We start from the raw sequence: 21,781 nt of genomic DNA on the forward strand, positions 1-21,781 counted from the left end.
TTATGGCCTGCTTATTTTACAACTGAACCCATTTAACAATATTTTTATTTTGGTGATTGTATTATTCAGTTTTCTTTGATTCTACGATATGCATTTGATTCCACCTTTATTTTTTTTATTTTATATTTTTTAAAATTTTATTTTATTTTTAAACTTTACAATATTATATTAGTTTTGCCAAATATCAAAATGAATCTGCCACAGGTATACCTGTGTTCCCCATCCTGAACCCTCCTCCCTCGTTCCTCCCCATACCCTCCCTCTGGGTCGTCCCATTGCACCAGCCCCAAGCATCCAGTATCGTGCATCGAACCTGGACTGGCGACTCATTTCATACATGATATTATACATGTTTCAATCCACCTTTATTTTTTTTTCTTTTTAATTAATTTTATTTTATTTTTAAACTTTACATAATTGTATTAGTTTTGCCAAATATCAAAATGAATCTGCCACAGGTATACATGTGTTCCCCATCCTGAACCCTCCTCCCTCCTCCCTCCCCATACCATCCCTCTGGGTCGTCCCAGTGCACCAGCTCCAAGCATCCAGTATCGTGCATCGAACCTGGACTGGCATCTCGTTTCATACATGATATTTTACATGTTTCATTCCACCTTTAAAAAAGACATTTTCTTTGTTAAGAGTTTCTACTTTTTTTCTTTCAGAAATATGCATACTTGATTACTGAAGCTTTTTTGTGGTATATTCACTGTAAATTCCTAATCAAATATTTCCAATTTCAAGTTCATCTTAATGCTTTCATTGATTGAATTTTTTATTCATGTTGTGATTCTCCAGGTTCTTGGTGTGTTTTATGCCTTTTGTCTATCATGTTAAGAGATTCTTGGTTCCATTTAAATATTGTATTTCATTAAACAATTGCCATGGTTAAGTTTAACAAGTCAGATTTGACCTGATGTGTAGTTTCAATGACAATATAGTTTACTGAGCTCTTATGGTGCCTTTATCACCTGGATTTACTTGAGCTCAGATTATATTAATATTTCTACTGCTACAATCCGTGAAAAAGAAGGCACTTTTCTGATCCACACTGTCCTTGGATGGGGTGGGGGATGGGGACAGTGCTAGATCCCAGAACTTCATGACAGGGTGACCTTGACCTTTTCCCTGACTACCCAATAACAAAGGTCTTCCTATTCTATCTTTACTGATAGCAATGGTGGAAGGAGCACTTAGCTGGATGACCTTCTGTCACTGGGTAGAGGGCCAGAAGACGGTGGGCCAGCTGTCATCTTTAGTTATATAAGAGCTCGTCTTTTGCCTTTGGGTGTGAGGCATGGGTTAGTTAGCTTGCCACTGCTACATTTGCTGCTGGCGCAAGCTCATCCTGGGGCAAAGGCCACACCTTGATATTTAAGCAAATTCAAGCCTTTGACTGTGTGGATCACAATAAACTGTGGAAAATTCTGAAAGAGATGGGAGTACCAGACCACCTGACCTGCCTCTTGAGAAACCTATATGCAGGTCAGGAAGCAACAGTTAAAACTGGACATGGAACAACAGACTGGTTCCAAATACGAAAAGGAGTACATCAAGGCTGTATCATGTCACCCTGCTTATTTAACTAATATGCAGAGTACATCATGAGAAATGCTGGGCTGGAAGAAGCACAAGCTGGAAATGCCGGGAGAAATATCAATAATCTCAGATATGCAGATGACATCATCCTTATGGCAGAAAGTGAAGAGGAACTAAAAAGCCTCTTGATGAAAGTGAAAGTGGAGAGTGAAAAAGTTGGCTTAAAGCTCAACATTCAGAAAATGAAGATCATGGCATCTGGTCCCATCACTTCATAGGAAATAGATGGGGAAACAGTGAGAACAGTGTCAGACTTTATTTTTTGGGGCTCCAAAATCACTGCAGATGGTGATTGCAGCCATGAAATCAAAAGACGCTTACTCCTTGGAAGGAAAGTTATGACCAACCTAGATAGAATATTCAAAAGCAGAGACATTACTTTGCCAACAAAGGTCCATCTAGTCAAAGCTATGGTTTTTCCTGTGGTCATGTATGAATGTGAGAGTTAGACTGTGAAGAAAGCTGAGTGTTCAAGAATTGATGCTTTTGAATTGTGGTTTTGGAGAAGACTCTTGAGAGTCCCTTGGACTGCAAGGAGATCCAACCAGTCCATTCTAAAGGAGATCAGTCCTGGGTGTTCTTTGGAAGGACTGATGCTAAAGCTGAAACTCCAGTACTTTGGCTACCTCATGTGACATGTTGACTCATTGGAAAAGACCCTGATGCTGGTAGGGATTGGGGGCAGAAGGAGAAGGGGACGACAGAGGATGAAATGGCTGGATGGCATCACCAACTCGATGCGCGTGAGTTTGAGTGAACTCCAGGTGTTGGTGATGGACAGGGAGGCCTGGCGTACTGTGATTTATTGGGTCGCAAAGAGTCGGACATGACTGAGCGACAAACTGAACTGAAGACGCTGCTGACACTAGGTGTAGATAGTCCTCTGTTCCTCTTTCCTATTCTTTTGGACAGAAAAAAAGTCTTTTTTCTATTGTTTTTCCCTTTCCTTCCTTTGTGTCTGTCTTCCCGTTTTTTCTCTCTTCCTTTCTTCCTTCATTCATCTCATCCTTTGTTTCTCCCTTCTTCCTTCTGTTTCTTCCTTCCTTCCCTTCTTTATGATTCCTTTCTTTTCTCTCTTTTCCTCCCCTTTTTCTCCTTGTTTTTTTCTTGCCTGTATTCTATTGTACCTTTATAGTTTTGGGGTTCTTCTCCAGTGGCTCAGAGGCAAGATATGCAGATCTGTTTCCTGTGTCAGGAAGATTCCTTGGAGGAAGAAATGCCATCCCACTCCGGTACTCTTGCCAGGACAATCCCAAGGAGAGGGGAGCCTGTTAGATGGGCTACAGTCCATGGGGTTGCAAAGGGTTAGACACAACTGAGCTCATCAGTACTTGCAGGTCTCTCTGGCACTCAGTTTGAGTTATGTAGGAGATTAAAAAAAAAAAAGCGAAGTGGCAAACAGAAAACCACAGAACTTGTCACAGTTTTGTTCTTTAAGTCCTTTCCAGTCAAACGTCTTCTTTCCACCTTCTAGATCCTTTCTATTTTTCTACTTTCTACAAGTCCTGAATACTCCCAGAGTGCTTACTCATATTTAGAGTAAGTAGAAGGACAGGGAAAAGTGAGTGTATGGCATCTTGTCCCCTAACTGACAGTGCGCCTTATCTTTTTATTTGAAGAAATCACTATGAATCATGAGTATAGTTGCAAACACTCATTCTGAATCCACCCAGAATAAATGTTATTACTGTATTAACAGTTGATTCACTTATTAATTATTAAGAAGTAAAATGTTGAGAATAAATGTTAAGTCCTTTATGTTACCCTTATCTTCACAGTCCTCTTTTTCTCCCTGGAGGCAACCACTGTGATGAATTACACACAAAGCTAGTTATTTCATACTTCTATTGTAAACATCTGCATTCACATGCATTGCTATTTTTTGAAGATTTAAGAATCAATGGTATTCTACTATGTGATATGTAATATCAGTCTTCCATCTGCTCTCTCACTCTTCTAAGATACTACACATGGAAGTACAAAAACTACTGAGGCAATCTGTATCTTCTCAAATAATATTAGAGCCTAACCACTCACACTATTCCTTCTTACTCTGATCTTTTCCTTGAGTACAGAATGTTAGGCTTGGAGATTAGACCAAGAAAATGCGTTCAACATTCATCTCCCTACCTTGGTGCTCTTTGACTCTTCCACCTTTGCAGTTTTCTGTTATAATCTGTAATGGAATGAGTTGTTAATGAACTCAGATGGTCAGTCACGTCCAGCTCTTTGCAACCCTGAACTTTATAGACCTCCAGCCTCCTCTGTCCATGGAATTTCCAAGGCAAGAGTATTGGAGTGGGTTGCCAGTTCTTTCTCCAGGGGATCTCCCCAACACATGGGTCAGAACTGCATCTCTTCTGTCTCCTGCATCAGCAGGTGGATTCTTTACCACTAATGCTGCCTGGGAAGCCCCATAGATGGTGATATTAGTACTAAGGATTCTCTCAGTCGTGTCCAACTCTTTGCGACCCCATGGACTGTAGCCCACTGGACTCCTCCGTCCATGGGATTCTCCAGGCAAGAGTACTGGAGTGGGTTGCCATTTCCTTCTCCAGGGGATCTTCCCAACCCAGGGATCGAACCCATGTCTCCCACATTGCAGGCAGATGCTTTAACCTCTAAGCCATCAGGGAAGCCCAGATGGTGGTATTAGATTGGTGCAAAAGTAATTACAGTTTTTGCATAGTTGAAACATGACATTTGATATGAGAATGCATTCTTAAATAAATGTGGCTATGTTATACTTCATTTTAATGCACATATCTTGCTTTAAATTTTTTATTTTGCTAATGATATTACTTGTTTATTTTATAATTTAATTTAGACTAAGGAAATAATGTTAGACAATAAAGCAAATTTGAGCAATTTCTTGTTTGAGTTCAAAATGGGTCAGAAAGCAGCAGAGACAACCTAATGATAAATTCGTTCCATTGTAGTGAAACAAAAGAGAGGGAGAAAAATCCTGCCGTTAATATTTGGAGTCTATCTGTATAGTGTAAATAGCTCATATTTAAGGGAGTGATAACTTTTGGAGTTCCAGTTTATAGCTTTAAAGATTTAATTAATAAAAAAAATCTGTCTTCAGGTACTTATCTGATGAATGTGGTGGTAAGAAGTGCAAAGTTCAGTTTTGAAACTCCAGGGTTCTAATGAAGACTTTAAAATGACTTGCATTAAAATTAGAACCATCACATCTTTGAATTCCACTGAGAGATCCTGTCTCGTTTTAAATGTCTTGACGACAGAAATTCCTCACCCCTGCATCACCATCCCCATCCTCCACAAAGACTTTGTAAAGAAATTTCCTGTGAATTCTTCAGCTATTCTGACTTGTAGCAGGGGAGATATATTTAGTCATTATCTAAGCATTCGAGTTAAATAGCAAACTCATTGCAGCTGAAGAATACATCTTTTGTTCTTTCAGCAAAATGTCCCTTGGCAGCTGTCTATTGGCACTAAAAAGGGCAGCAGGCGTAGAGCCATGACTGCCAAGAAAAGGAGTTTTCTAACAAGACATCGTCTCTGTCTCTACACAGAAATCAGTGCCTTTTTCCTAGGGTTAGTCTTTTTATTAAATTCTATGTATGTAGAAAGAAACTGTTTTCTTAGGCAGAGTACTCTTATTATCTGAGGTTATTTCTGGTGTAAACTCTGAAGTTCATTTGGGAGGGGAGATCTTTTAAAATGTGTTGTTCTGCTTTCCTTTCAGTGGGCTTTGTCTTAAACCTTTGTGTTAATGCTTTTATTAGTTAACTTTAAAATGTGTCAAAAAACCGTCCCTGCTCAGCCCCTGGAAAGGGGTGTGTATGAAGCGCATTTGTGCAGTTTACAGCACTGAGCACGTCTAAGTCTGGCAAGCACATCACAGGAAATACCAGTGTTAATGTGACATTTTGACTTTGTGAGCTCGAAGGTCACTTGAGTAATTAGTGCTAGATAAACCCAGAGGACACGCTGAGCTAGTGTGATCTTTTCAGTAATACCCACTGTGACTAACAAGCACCAAAGTTGAAGGCACTTATTTATGAATTATGAAAATCTCCTTGTACCTCCATATTATTTACATTTCAGCAGTCTTTGGGAGAAGGGGCTTTGCCTAATGTGATAAATAATACTAAAATTTTACAAAAAGAATTATGTGTGTTGGGATATCATTTAAAGGTAGCTACAAATATTATTAATGGTGTGGTTAGCACCTGTGCCCTCCAAAATTAACTTTGATAATGATTTTTAGTTTAAATTATTTTTATCAGAAATTCTGTTTTTGATTTTTAATTCTTTTGACTTAATGAAGAGTCTGAATAGAATTGGGGTACTACATTATTCCAGGTCATCAGCAAACATTTACCCTTCCCTTAAACTAATTGAGCTTAATTACACACCTTACTCTTCTTTTGTATCAATTTATGCTTTAGATATGTTTATAAGAATTTCTAGATTACTTTAGGTACATGAACAATGAGAAAACATAAAATGATTAGACTAGAAAAACAGTAATATTGAAAAGAGCCATACAGAATATTTACTTTGAAGAGACTGTCAACTCTTGAAATGAAAGGAATACATATATGTTCACCACTTTTGGATCATAGTAATAGCCAGTGTATAAAAATAGGAAATTAAGATAACTCTTACAACATTATAAAAGGTATTTATGAGAAACTCATAGATAATATAGTATGTAATGGTAAAAGACTGAAAGCTTTTTCCCAAAGATCAGGACCAAGATGATGCCTGCTTTTTACCAATTCTGTTCAACACTGTATTAGAAGTTCTAACAGAACAATGAGATATGAAAAATAATTAAAAGACCTTCATACTGGAAAGAGGTGAAATTTTTCGCAGAACACGCACACACAGAAACACTTACACACAGAAGCACATATGCACTATAGGACCATGACATGAATGCTGCAGAGTTCAGGTTACAAGATCAGCATTGGTGAAGGAAATGGCTACCCACTCCAGTATTCTTGCCTGGAGAATTCCATGGACAAAGGAGCCTGATGGGCTACAGTGCACAGGGTTGCCAAGTCAGACACGGCTGAGCAACTGAACACATACACACAAGATCAGTATACAGAAAGAAGCTGCATTCTATACACTAGCAATGAACAAACTGAAAAAGAAATTAAAAAAAAATTTGCTTACCATAACATCATTAATATTTTAAATAGTGCCTTTAGTCATAAATGAACTTCATTACTGTAATGAAATAACACTTCATACACACTAGAATGGCTATAATGCAAGGGAAAATAACAGATGTGGATGACTATATGAAAAAGTTAGACCTCTTATATATAGTCAGGGGTGGATGTAAAATGATAGAGCCACTGTATAAAACTGGCAACACTTCAAAAGCTAAACACAGAATTATCATATGATCGAATTATCTAATGTATCTACATAATATTATCTAATGTTGATTATCATCAACATTTTAAATAATAAAATAAAAATTCAAATAAATAGATTTAGAAATTGTACATTGCAAACTACAAAACATTTTAGAAAGAAATTTTGAAAGATATAAATAAAATATATTCTATGTTTGTGGTTTGGAAATAATACTGTTAAGGTGGCATTACTCCCCAAGGTGTTCATAGATTTGTTGCAATCCTGATCTAAATCCTAATTATGTGTTTTACAGAAATGGCCAAATTGATACTAAAATTCATATGAAAATTCAAGGGATCCCAAATAGCTAAAACAATCTTGAATAACAAGTGAAATTGGAGGCCTCATAATTCCTGGTTTCAAAAATTACTGCAAACATACAGGTATCAGAATAGAACGTAAATAGTATTCTTGCCTGGAGAATCCCAGGGATGGGGGAGCCTGGTAGACTCTGTCTATGGGGTCGCACAGAGTTGGACATGACTGAAGCAACTTAGCAGCAGCAGCAGTAGCAGTATAAGAATAAACATACATATAAAAGGAATGTAATTGACAATCCTGAAATAAACCTATACATCTATGGCCAACAGATTTTTGACAAAATGCTCAAACCATTCAACTGGGAAAAAAATATTCTTTTCAACAAATGGTGCTGGGGCAACTGGTTATCCACATGTAAAAGGATGAAGCTGACAGTCTATCTCAGATCAAATATAAAAATTAATTAAAATTGATTAAGACACAAGCTTAAATCCTAAAATTCTCAAATAGGGAAAAAACCAGTAAATCATGATCTTGAATTTGGATATGGCTTATTTGATTTGACACCAAAAATGAAGGCCACAAAAGAAATTTTTACCTTCATCAAATTTAAAAAGTTTTATATATCAAAGGGCATTATCAAAAATCCAAAAAATGCAACCTACAAAATGAGAGAAAATATTTATAAAATATATATGAGTCTGAAATATGTAAAGAATGATTACAACTCAAAAACAAGAAGAAAACTAAGCAATTTTTAAAAATAGGTCAAGGGGATTAAATAGATGTTTTTCCAAACAATATACATACACACACACACACACAAATGACCAACAAACCCATTAAAACATGATCAGTGCAATTAGTCGTAAATGAACTTCTACAGTCATAAGGAAATAACACTTCATACGCAATAGAATGGCTGTAATGCAAAATAGGGAAAACAACAGGTGTGGATGAGTATATGAAAAAGTTAGACCTCTTATATGTAGTTAGGGGTGGATGTAAAATGGTACAGCCACTGTATAAAACTGGCAACACTTCAAAAAGTTAAACACAGAATTATCATATTATCCTGCTAACTGCACTGCTAGGTATATACCCCAAAGAATTTAAAAGATGACAAACACAAGTATGTATAGAAGCACTATTCACAGTAACCAAAATAACACCAGGCTTACTATTCATCAGCTGATGAAAAGGTGAACAAATGTAGTATATCCATTTGATAGAATATTATTCAGCAGTAAAAAGGAATGGAATATTAGTACATATTAGACCTGAGTACCTTGAAAACATGATGCTAAATGAAAGAAGCCAGACCCCCAAATCCATTTATATGATTCAAATTCATTGTGTAAATTCAAAATAGGCAAATATTTAGAGGCAGAAATCAGATTTCTATTTGTCAAGGGATACAGGGGAGAGGAGACCATGGAGTGAGTTCTTAATGGATATGGAATTTCTTTTAGGGTGATGAAATACTCTAGAACTAGGTAGTGATTATAGCTGCATAACATTGTGATGTTCTAAAAACTACTGAATCATACACCTTTCAAATGGTCAAAATGCTGAATTTTGTGTTATTTCTTCCCTGGTGGCTCAGATGCTTAAGTGTCTCCCTACAATGTGGGAGACCCAGGTTCGATCCCTGGGTGGGGAAGATCCTCTGGAGAAGGAAATGGCAAGCCACTCCAGTACTCTTGCCTGGAAAATCCCATGGGAGGAGCCTGGTAGGCTACAGTCCATGGAGTCACAAAGAGTTGGACACGACTGAGCGACTTTACTTACTTTATCTCAAAAGGGTGTGTATGAGAATAATGATTTTTGCTAAATGTCTTGTGATATTTATATCTTCCACTATATTTACTTTTGATGACTTAGGGAAACCTATGCACAAGCTGTGTTAATCCAGTATTCCACCATAATGGAGCTGGTGAAGAAATAGAAATAGCTCTGTTCCATCAGAGTTGCTGCTGCTGCTGCTGCTGCTAAGTCACCTCAGTCGTGTCCGACTCTGTGCGACCCCATAGACGGCAGCCCACCAGGCTGCCCCCGTCCCTGGGATTCTCCAGGCAAGAACACTGGAGTGGGTTGCCATTTCCTTCTCCAATGCATGAAAGGAAAAGTCAGCATAGCAATTCACAGCATGGAATTTGAGTCCACATCTCTTCAACCTTCAGCACACTGTGTTGGAGTGCTGCACCTGCCGTGTTGAAGCTGTTCAACTTCAGGCTAGATAGGAATCTCTTACTGCCTAGACACTCAAACTATTCAGTGAGTCTGTGTTTTATAAAATTGTGGTAAAGTATTCATCAATATAAATAAAATCTTAGAATCGTTTTTGGCCTATGGTAAGTCTATAGAATTAAGTCTCGGTTTTAATGTCCTGAGACAGCTCATCATGATTCATTCTAAACTCCACCTGGTTTGCATACTGAACTTTCTGCAGTTCTGCTTTTATTAATGTTCCTTTACTTCTGTTAGTAACTACTTCACTTTTTATTTTTTGCTTTCACACTGAAATTATCAAGCGATACAAATATATCTATGTTTAAACTATCATGGCCCAAGATTCTAAAATATACTTGTCTCTCCTTATCCTTTTTCCTCTTAAATCACCCTGTGAACACGTCTTCCCTATATATGTATGCAAAATTTCAGGAACAAACTCAAACAATCAGAGCCTTTCCTCCTTGAGTGTACTTTCTGGAGCAGGGCATTGAAGCATTTTTTGTACTTCTTCTCAGCCCAGACCATGAGATTCTCTGTTTGGTTATCTTAACTTACTCTATAAAGCTATCTGTAAAATTTGGGAGGTGTACAATTTTCTCTATATTCATAGCTTTAAAATAAAAGTAAAAAACACATGATGCTGAAAAAGGAAACCATTGGAAAGGCAGATTCACTGGCAGTCATGAGTCCAGGTGTCATGTTCTCTGCTGAATGTGATAGGACAAAATATTAGTAGCCACTCATCAGTTAGTATCCCTGATACTAGAATTAGTATTTTGCTTTAGTTTGGATTCTCTGTTTTATCCATTTTGCTGGACTTTCTAAAAGCCAAACTGTTACTGTTATTCATTGGTTCTCCCAGTTATCTAATCCTATTGCCCTCTCTGAGAATTTTATCTTTATAAAAAAACTTAGAGTATACAGGCTTAAAGAATTTTAGACTTTCTAAGATTACACATGTATATTTACCAACGTTATACTTTTATCTATATTCTCTTATCTACTGAAATGAAATCCATACTGCCATTATTATTTCCAAGTTTGTCAGTAAATCAAGAAATGAACTTTGAGGACAACGAATAATGGCTTTATTCTCAGCAGACAGAGAAGATGCTGGACTAGTGTCTCAAACAAAACCATCTTCTATAAGTTAGAATTCAGGCTGCTTTTATACTAAAAGAGGAGAGGGTAAAGTCCTGTTCCAGCCAATTTCTGTTGGAGATGTCTTAATTTCTTCCTGCCTACAGCAATTCAACAGGTGGGGCTGGTTAGGATGTTTCCTGTGAGCCAAATAAAAGTATCTTCATATAATGCTGATTATCTGAGAGACAGGGTTCCCAGAGATGGGTCATTATGTATAATTTACTTGTATAAGCAACATCGTTAGTGATTAACTTGTAATAGATTTTGTGAAGTTTCCTCTATATTACAGTTCTAGCTTTAACTACCAATAATTTACCTGAATTAAGAACACATCAGAAATGATATTAATTTTCCTAGAAATTATTTCCAGAATCATCCCTATAATATCTGTAACTTTTGTATTATGAAAATGTATGAGCTTGTGGAAGACTTCACCAGCTACCTTCTATCATAGGTATTTGTATCTCATTATGCTTATGGTAGTTTGGTAATATTTTCCAGGTAGTCTGTCTAGAAATATGAACATTTCTGATGGTTATTTAAGTATGTTAATGACCCAAGTGAACTGATGTGTATTTAAATTCCAGACAATAAGGAAAATAATTTTAATAGTACAGAATAAAAAGTCACATATATGTAGGATTATTCCTGGTATTTTTTACTTTAGTAGAGAATGAGTGATTTATTTACTAGATAGTATAAATATTTAGTAGTGAAATAAGAAAAATAAGTACACTGAATGGGTCAACAACATTTTCTTTTATAAACAAAGCAACTAAAGATTGACCATGTGCTTTTGTGCTTCATGTACTATTTCAGTTCAGTTCAATTCCGTTCAGTTCAGTCGCTCAGTCGTGTCTGACTCTTTTCGACCCCATGAATCACAGCACGCCAGGCCTCCCTGTCCTTGGACTCTAATTATTCTCTTAGGCAGCTCTCTTGCCAATTCACAGTGACTCTGAGCCAGTTCTGAAAATTAGAAGATCTTATTCTTCATACTGAGAAACAGAAAAAAATGTTGAGCTCTTACTTTTGTGGTTACATTTCTTTATTCCTCTATTTTTATTTTCCTGTTTCTAAATTTTATGAAATCTCATTTAATTAGATAAGTAATATTTGAATGTGGGAGAAGGCAATGGCACCCCACTCCAGTACTCTTGCCCGGAAAATCCCATGGATGGAGGAGCCTGGTAGGCTGCAGTCCATAGGGTCACTAAGAGTCAGACACAACTGAGCAACTTCACTTTCACTTTCCACTTTCATGCATTGGAGAAGGAAATGGCAACCCGCTCCAGTGTTCTTGCCTGGAGAATCCCATGGACGGAGAAGCCTCACAGGCTGCAGTCCATGGGGTTGCACAGAGTCGGACACGACTGAAGCGACTTAGCAGCAGCAGCAGCAGCAATATTTGAATATACTTTTATATAAAATATATAGTATAGGTATATCTGTGTTTTTGCATTGTATGCATAAATAAATATATATATATGGATGGACGTAATGTGTGTATTATATGCCATGGATAAAATACATCAACAAGAACGTTTAGTTAGAGCTAAACCAAAAGTTCTTGTCACTGTATTTTATCCATGGCATAGAATGTAGACAGATGATTTTCAATAAAGAAACTACCACAGAAATGATCATAGTACTAATGAATATGAAAACATTTAGGACAAAGAGTGTATTCTCAAATTAGCATGTATATGTTGCACTCTACAATTTGTGTTCTCTATATCAATTGCACATTCCTTTTTGAGAAACTGTGTTTAGAGATGATGAAATTGATTTCCAGGTGCTATCAACATGAGTTTGTATCTGTTGACAGTAAATCAATAACTCCTTCTAACATAACTCTTACAGTAGTAAGAATCCTCACATTTAATCCACTTTCTCAGTGACAGATAGCACTGTCCTGAATTCTTTGAAAGTGGTACTCAGACTAAATATTATTCTGGTGAGCAATATTTCCTTGGCTCAAAGGTGAATGACCACTTATGTGAAGAAGAAAGCAGTTCCCATTTTGGAAGAAACACAAGGGCACCAGACACACACACCAAAGTAGAGGAGGAAAGGGAACTGATGTGTTCGTGTATTTGATTGTAATCCAGGGAGAAAATTCAGATGATAGCTCAGAATATGAATAATTTTATTAGCAGATGAGAATCGATGACTAAGAGCCAGCACGTGCATACTCTCTCAAGGTCTCTTAAACCTTTTGAGTTGGTTTATATTTTGAAAACCTGGCTCTCAAGGTAGAGATTATTACCTCAAACTATAGATGAAAAATTGAGATGTTCATTAAGATCTCACACCCTAAAAAATAACAGAATGATAAATTTGAGGTCTGTCTAACAATAAAACCTTTGACTTTCTAATATACTGTCAACTTCCATAGTCGAGATAAATTAATATAGTATAACAAACTAATTATTTGTTGTTCACAATTAATTATGTACAATTCATATGAAAATGGAGAAGGCAATGGCACACCACTCCAGTACTCTTGCCTGGAAAATCCCATGGTTGGAGGAGCCTGAAAGGCTGAAGTCCATGGGGTCGAGAAGAGTCGGACACAACTGAGCGACTTCACTTTCACTTTTCACTTTCATGCATTGAAGAAGGAAATGGCAACCCACTCCAGTGTTCTTGCCTGGAGAATCCCAGGGACGGGGGAGCCTGGTGGGCTGCCGTCTATGGGGTCGCATAGAGTCGGACACGACTGAAGTGACTTAGCAGCAGCAGTAGCATATGAAAACATTCTGTAAGGTATACCACTTATTTTTATGTATGTTGTTATTACCGTTTTAGCAGAAATAATTTGATATATATACTTGTAGGGGGATAAGGGTTTATTTAATTGTTTTTGACTCTCAAATTTCACAGAATAAAAGATTCTTATTAACTCCACTATGTGTCAGAGTCTACTCTTCGCAACGTGAATATTCTCTAACAAATTCTTTCTTGACTGTTTCATTCTTTTTTTCGCTTAGCTTCTGACACTTCAACTCTAATATCTCTACAGTGTATTACTGGAAATTTTGTATAGTTAATAGAGTTTCTTATGAAAATACATGAGACGTCAGGGAAGTTTATCTTGGGACTAGGAGTCTGAGAATCGATTTTAGCATATTTTTATCTTTAGAGCTTAGTTTTCCAGTAATATATCCTTAATATCTTGTTCTTTTTGCCTTTCAAGTTTTGTTATAATTTAAACGTAGTAGAAGAATTCATTGTGGCAAGGCCATGCTGATTTGGAAATTCTGTTTTATTGACACTGACCACACAGATAGTATGGCAGTTTCTAAGAAGTCAACCCAAGGACGGCTCATAGTATTAGTAATAAACTTTTGTAGAAATCTGGGGATTTTAAGCACTGCCCACATTAAAATACCCTCTACCTTAGCATCTTTTATCAAACAGCAACCTATGTTCTACAATGATGAGATCTAGTCTTTAAAATGGCCGTTGTATGATGTCACACACTTTCAATCGTTCCACAATGTTTTGTAGTAAGGATGATGGAGTCTAAGGTGATGGAGTCTGTATATTAATTCTGTATCTCTCATCACTTCGCTAGCTAATCATTGTGTATAATTTTCTGAACCCTGTTATTAATAATGTTCTTCTACTGAATTTCTGAACAACCCAAATGCCTTCTCATTTACAAATGAGGATCTCTCCCATACAGTCTCTTTTTTTTTTATCATCTTGCTAAGTCATGTCAGTTGTGTCCGACTCTGTGCGACCCCACAGACAGCAGCCCACCAGGCTCCCCCGTCCCTGGGATTCTCCAGGCAAGAACACTGGAGTGGGTTGCCATTTCCTTCTCCAATGCATGACAGTGAAAAGTGAAAGTGAAGTCGCTCAGTCATGTCTGACTCAGCGACCCCATGGACTGCAGCCTACCAGGCTCCTTCATCCATGGGATTTTCCAGGCAAGAGTACTGGAGTGGGGTGCCATTGCTTTCTCCATTTTTATCATCTTGTATAATAGTAAATTCTGAACTCAATGCCAAATGTAAAAAGACCAAATGCTTGTCAGAAATCATTCTTGTACTACATTCTACAGTTAAGCAATATCAACTAGTCCAAGTTTGAGTGGGACTAATTGTGGGCCCCCAAAGACATAGTAGTGACAGGAATGAATCCTAGAGGGAGCTTTAACAAGCTACATATTCACTGGATGAAGCATAAGCTGGAATCAAGATTTTTGGGGAGAAGTATCAAAAACCTCAGATATGCAGATAATACTACCTAATGGCAGAAAGCAAGGAGGAACTAAAAAACCTCTTGATGAAGGTGAAAGAGGAGAGCAAAAATGCTAGCTTAAAACTCAACTTTCAAAAAACTAAGATCATGGCATCCAGTCCCATCATTTCACAGCAAATACATGGGAAAGGATGGAAACAGTGGCAGATTTTGTTTTCTTGGGCTCCAAAACCATTGTGGACGGTGATTCCAGCCATCAAATTAAAATATGGGTGCTCCCTGGAAGTAAAGCTATGACAAAACTGGACAGCATATTAAAAAGCAGAGACATCATTTTGTCGACAAAGGTCTACATAGTCGATGCTATACGTTTTCTAGTAGTCGTGTACAGATATCAGAGTTGGACCTTAAAGAAGGCTAAGCACTTAGAGTTAATGGTTTCAAACTGTGATGCTGGAGAAGACGCTTGAGAGTTCCGTGGACAGCAAGAAGATCAAACCAGTCAAACCTAAAGGAAATCAACCCTGAATATTCATTGGAAGGACTGATGCTGAAGCTCCAATTTTTGGACACCTGATGGGAAGAGCCAACTCATTGGAAAAGACCCTGATGCTGGGAAAGATTGAGGGCAGGAGGGAAAGGGGATGACAGAGGATGAGATGATTGAATGGAATCACTGACTCAGTGAACATGAGTTGGAGCAAACTCAGTGGAGATAGTGAAGGACAGGGAATCCTGACATTCTGCAGTCCATGGGGTCACAAAAAGTTGGACATGACTTTGTGACTGAACATCAAATGTGCACAAGGAGTCTATGGAAACATAAACATTCAAGGTATATGTCTTGATAATACTGCTTCTCTAACTTCAATATACATAAATTAAATAAATCACTTATTAAAGAAATTTAATAAATTACTTATTTTATAAATAAAATAAATAAATTACCCTGGGCTCATGGTAAAATACAGGCTCTCATTTGGTAGATCTGAGATGAGGCTCAAAATTGTACATTCTGAACAACAATGACAAATTTCTATTTGTATTTAATAATACAAATTATGATTTAATAACTGTACTTAAAATTAGTACTTTTTTTTCATTTCCTTTGTGAAGAATAGTGTAAGGAAGTGGGTACTTTCATTATAGAACAAGAGGACAGTATCATGTAACAGGAAGGAAGTGCAGCAGTTAATTGAGAACACAGATTCTGGAGTCTGATTATCTTGGTTTCAATCCTGGGTCCTTAATTACTGGCAATGCAACCTTTTAGAAGTAATACAGTCTGTTAAAATCCCAAATTCTTCATGTATAATGTGAAGATTTTAAAAAATCCTCTAGTAGGTTAGATTTAAATTAAATGAAAAAAGTAAAAGTGTTAGTCGCTCAGTTGTGTCCAATTCTTTGCAGTTCTGTGGAGTGTAGCTCGCCAGGCTCCTCTGTCCATGGGATTCTCCAGATAAGAATACTGGGGTGGGTGGCCACATCGTTCTTCAGGGGATATTCCCAACCCAGGGATTGGACCCAGGTCTTTTGCATTATAGGCAGATTCTTTACCATCTGAGCCACCAGCACTACATGTAAAATATTTGAGAGTGCCTGGCCAATAGCACATAATACATAACAGCTATCTTTTCTGTACAACTGGAATGTTAGTGCTTTTCTCTTTTCAAAAGTTTTAATTATATTCAAAGACAACAAAGTTCAGGTTATTAAGTAAATTAAATACTAATAATTCTTCACCAATCCTATAGAATCACTATTTCTGTTTATTAAACTAAGGATTGTTTCTAGCATCTTTTCCAAAGGCAAAACTATGCTAGCACCTCATTTAAAACACTGCAATATAAGGCTCAGTCCTCAAAAATAGGTGTCAAAATTTAGTAGAAGTTAAAGACAGGTACTTTTTAAAAGTGTTGCAAGTTGGAGTTTTATGTCTTATACTTTTACATATGCCTGCACATTTAATTTATTCAATTAAGACACCTAGGTACATTTGAATTTACATTGGGGTATGGTTATACTCTTCCCTTTAAAAACTAATTGGATAGGATCACTATGATATAATTTTAAGACAGCCACCTGATACTGTAGTATAAAATTAATGTTTCTAGCTGAGCTATCATTACCATTCTACATTTAAAATTTTAACTGGCTGAGCCTTTGTCTTATTTTCAGTTCAATTTTAGCAAATATGTTCATGTGGAGTTTTGAAATAATTACATGACAGTTGGCAAACTTTTAAAGAAATTAAAGTCTGGCTTGCATCCCTTTTTAAAAAGTTGGGAAAGGAGATGCCACATATAGATAAATTTGAAGTAGAAATATATTATTTTTGCATAAATAAAAACATTCAGAAAACAAAGAGTGAACAAAACTGTTATGATGACTAAAAGGCCTGTTATGAGAGTCATCTAATTCCAGGCCTTGATCATGCTAGCTTTGTATCATTAGGCAATTTTTGTACTCGTTCTGGGCTGTTTGATTAATGTGGGAATGGATTAATTAATCTATGAGTCACCTAGGTCATTTTCCTATAATAATGTTCACAATTTGGCTTCAGCTTGTTCCTATGCTTCCCAACAAATTATGTCAGAAAGTCATCTGCTTCTATCTCTTAAAAAATTCCCAATTTAGCTACTTCTTTTCCTTTTCAATCCTACAACTCTAGTTCAACTCTCTTCTTAATGAAGCTATTCCAGTAGACTCCCAAAGGGTCTTCTTTCACCAGCTCTTACCCCAGAACAATTGTTACTCCTACAAAATAGAGCCTTTTTTTTTTTTTTTTGTAAAGTGAATTGGACTATGTCATCCTTCTGCATAAAACTTCCAGTAACTTTTCAATATATTTAGAAGACTATCGTATTTGTTATCATGACCCAGAGTAAAATCTCTTCTTGCCTGCTTCTGCATTTCTACTTACTTCTCTAGCATACTTTCACTGATTTTTCATGTTCCAGCCACACTAGACTTGAATCTACTAGGCCATTCTATCTCAGAGGCCTTGAATATGATGTTTGCTTTGCATAAAATACTTCCCCCTTTATTATCACAAGGTTAGAACTGCTTTGTCATAAAGATCTCAAATAAAATAGCATCTGCTTAATGAGGCTTTTCTTCATTATAATAAGTAAATTAGTGAAACTTTAGGCTTCCCAGTGTAGAGTTTGAAAGTTGTCCTTCCCATCCTTAAAAAAAGAAAAAAGGGGAAGAAACCAAAAGTCAGGGAATTTTTTTTTTTTTTTTGATCTATCAAAGAACTGAGTTTGCACAGCAAAGTATTTTCTGAGACAGATAAATACAGAGAGTGAGAGCTAAGATCTGTTTACCTAGAGCAGAAACTGCTGGAGAAATAAAATGTTTGGACAACTTAAATAGTAATTTTGTCAAAATCGGGAAGCAGAGTGTGGAACTTTGAGTGAGAGAAGATATTCCTGGGGTTTCTGGTCATGTGTGAGAGAACTCACACTTTATCCCCAGGAAACCTACTGTATTCTCATAGTAAAATTTTTTTTTTTTTTTCTTCCAATTTTATTTTATTTTTAAACTTTACATAATTGTATTAGTTTTGCCAAATATCAAAATGAATCCGCCACAGGTATACATGCGCTCCCCATAGTAAAATTTTAAGAAAGAGTCCTCGTGGCTTTGACAGTGAGAGGGGAAAGGTAGTCCTCATGGAGATCATTCTACCTGAGAAAGGCCTACTGTTCTAAAGAAAAGATTGACCAGAGTCTTACCTTTACTTGTAAGGGAAGAGCATTCCCTTCTCTTCAACTCCCTCTAGTCTTCCTGTGTCAACTAAATGAGGAAGAAAGAAACACTTATAAAATTCACAGACCAGAGAGAGAGGCCCTTTACCCTCACCATACCACCACATCAAGGTTCCAGTACAATAACAGTGATTTGCATCTGGAGGAGCTACAAGATACAGACCCTCTGGAGGAAAAAAAAAAAAGAGCATTAGGGTAGCTGACTTATGAAAAAGGAGGCCAAAATAAAGAACAGAACAGGACACTAAGGAGATTTTTAGCCTCTGATATAGAGAACTATAGCAGTATCAAACACAGCCACACTTCTAGTGAAATCAACATAAGGCCACAAGATCGAGACTTTCCAAATTAATGATAAACATCAAAAGATGTTCCAGGAAGTTCAGAGAATGCAAGATAAGCACTAAAATAACAAGACAAAAACTAAAACACTAATCATGTTATAGTCAGACTGCAGGACGTCAAAAAGAAAAAGAAAATCTTGAAGAAAGCTAGGAGTTGTTGGGAGGTGGGCAAATTTATCCATAGAGGAACAATGATAGTAACTATATCGGGCTTTTCATCAAAATTACATTTAAAATCTTGCAGAGAAGAGAGTGATATGGTATATTTAAAGTGAGGGAAGAAAAATAAATACTAGTCTAATATTGTGCATACATTGAAATTATCTTTCAAAATTTAAGGACAAATAAAAACATTATCAGACAATAACTAAAGCATTTCATTCATAGGACACCTGCCCTTCATGGAATGTTATGAGGTTTTTCCAATAGAAACAATGGTATAGTTCAGAAATAAGGATCTGCATAAAGAGCATTGCCAAAGGGATAAATGAAAGTGAAATAAAATAGTTGAGCTTTCTTATTTGTAGCTGATTTTATACAAAATTGATTTAATGAAAGTGACAATTAGTTGGATGATTATGTGTGTGTGTGTAAGTGAAATGAATGTGTACTAATAGCACAAAAGAAAGGGGAGAGGAATTGGGAATATTTTATTACATAGTACCTGCACTATATATGAAGCAGAAAGTATTACTTGAAGGTGGACTTAGATTAGTTAAAAGTGTATACAGTAAACTCTATGCTGACCACTAATTTTTAAAAATGAAGTATAATTGAACCACTTAGAGAAGAGATCAAATGGAATCAAAATGCTTAGTTAAAACTGAAAACCTCCAGAAATAAGTAGATCATAGTTATTAAGATGGAAGTTGTTAATCAAAGTGCATTATTGCTCTAAATATGATTGTCTAAAAACACCAACTGAAAAACAGAGATTATTAGAATGGGTTATTTTTTTTTTAAACAACAAAATCCATTTATATGTTGTCCAGCATAGGATACCCTAAATATAAAGATTCTGAGAATATAAATTCAAATTGGTGAAGAAAGTTACACCATGCTAAAACTTTCTAAATAAATCTAAATAGTTATAATAATTTCAGAAAAGTCAATTTTCATAACAGGGAAAATTATCAGAGATAAAGAAGAGGGCTATGTAATGACAAAGGTATCAATCCTTCAGAAATATATTACAATCTTAAATGAATATTAACATAACATTATATCTAAATAGTTGAGGCAAAAAATTAATAAAGAGTGATTGGTAAATTCAGAATAGTTGAAGACTACAAATCCACCCACCATCAGTAATTGATAGATCAAGCATGTAGAAAAAATGATTTGAAAAGCAATATCAATCAATGCAATCTAACTGATATTTGTGAAATGCTTCAGTAAACACCATAAGAGTACACATTCTCTTCATGCTCTTAGGGAGCATTTATTTATAACAACAGACCATCTATTGTGCAGTAAAACACACCTTGATAAAATTAGAAGAATGGAAATCACGTAGCATATGTTCTGAGACAACAATGAGATCGAACTAAGAATCAATAACTGAAATATAGCTGGAAAATGCTAAACTATTTGGAAATTATGCAGTAGACTTAAAATTGACACAGGGTCAATGGAGTCTTACATGGAGTTTAAAGACAGACTAAATGAAAATAGATTAAATGAAAATAGACTAAATGAAAATAGAACTTAAAACTTTTGAGATGCAGTGGAAACAGTTCTTAGGTAAATATGTATAATGTGAAACACATAAATTGGAAAATTAGGAAAATTTGAAATCACTAAACTAAGCTAATTGTCTACTTCTGCCTATATTCCTAGAGCCTAGAAGACAGTCTATCATACAAATGACTAAAGTGATCACAGTGGCAGTGAGATACTGTTTTTTTGTTTTTAAATTTTTTTTTAATTTGTGTAAGAAAATTTTATTTATGTTATTGAAGTGTAGTTGATTTACAATGTTGTTTTAATTTCTACATGGAAAAATGATTCAGTTATAATATGTATGTATTCTTTTTCTTATTCCTTTCCATTATTATTTATCACAGGGTATTGTATTTATGATTTCATTTACATTTGGAATCTAAAATATGACACAATTTAACTTGAAACAGAACCGCAGACGTGGAGAACAGACTTGTGGTTTCCAAAGGTAGAGGGGAAGGATGGACTGGGAGCTCGAGGCTAGCAAATGCCAACTATTATACGTAGAATAGATAAACAATAAAGTCCAATTGTATAGGACAAGATACTATTTTAATCACCTGTAATAACCTTATGGCAGATAACATTGAGTCTTAAAGGAAATATACTTACTTGGAAGTGCTTTGGTTTGCCTCAAAGTTTAAATGAAGTGCATGACACTTACATAATCTACGAGTGAACCTCTCTATTGAAGGATATAATTTTATTCAACCCTTTTCAGTATTCACTGTTTTAATAATACTGAGTTAATATTGTAAATGACACAATTTGGTCTATTTAGCATTATTTTATTTTATATTTTATTTATAGATAAATTTCTTCCTTACTTTCATAAGAGCTTTGTTACTGTTTTACTTTTTCCCTTTCCCAGCTTCAATTTGCATTTAGAATGCTTGTTGCAAAAATACACAGGTTGAAATTTTGCAAGATACATCAAGTGCTTCAATAGATTGAAAATATGAGGCCTATAGGGAAGCAGCAGAAGCTCCTCTCTAGTTATGATCCTGTTGTGAAATCCAATCTATTATATATGAGGGGTGCAAAAAGATATTAACTGATCAACAAAGTCCTGTTGAATATTGTCCT

This window comes from Bos indicus x Bos taurus, chromosome 8 (assembly GCF_003369695.1).
Source record: "Bos indicus x Bos taurus breed Angus x Brahman F1 hybrid chromosome 8, Bos_hybrid_MaternalHap_v2.0, whole genome shotgun sequence".
Taxonomy (NCBI): domain Eukaryota; kingdom Metazoa; phylum Chordata; class Mammalia; order Artiodactyla; family Bovidae; genus Bos; species Bos indicus x Bos taurus.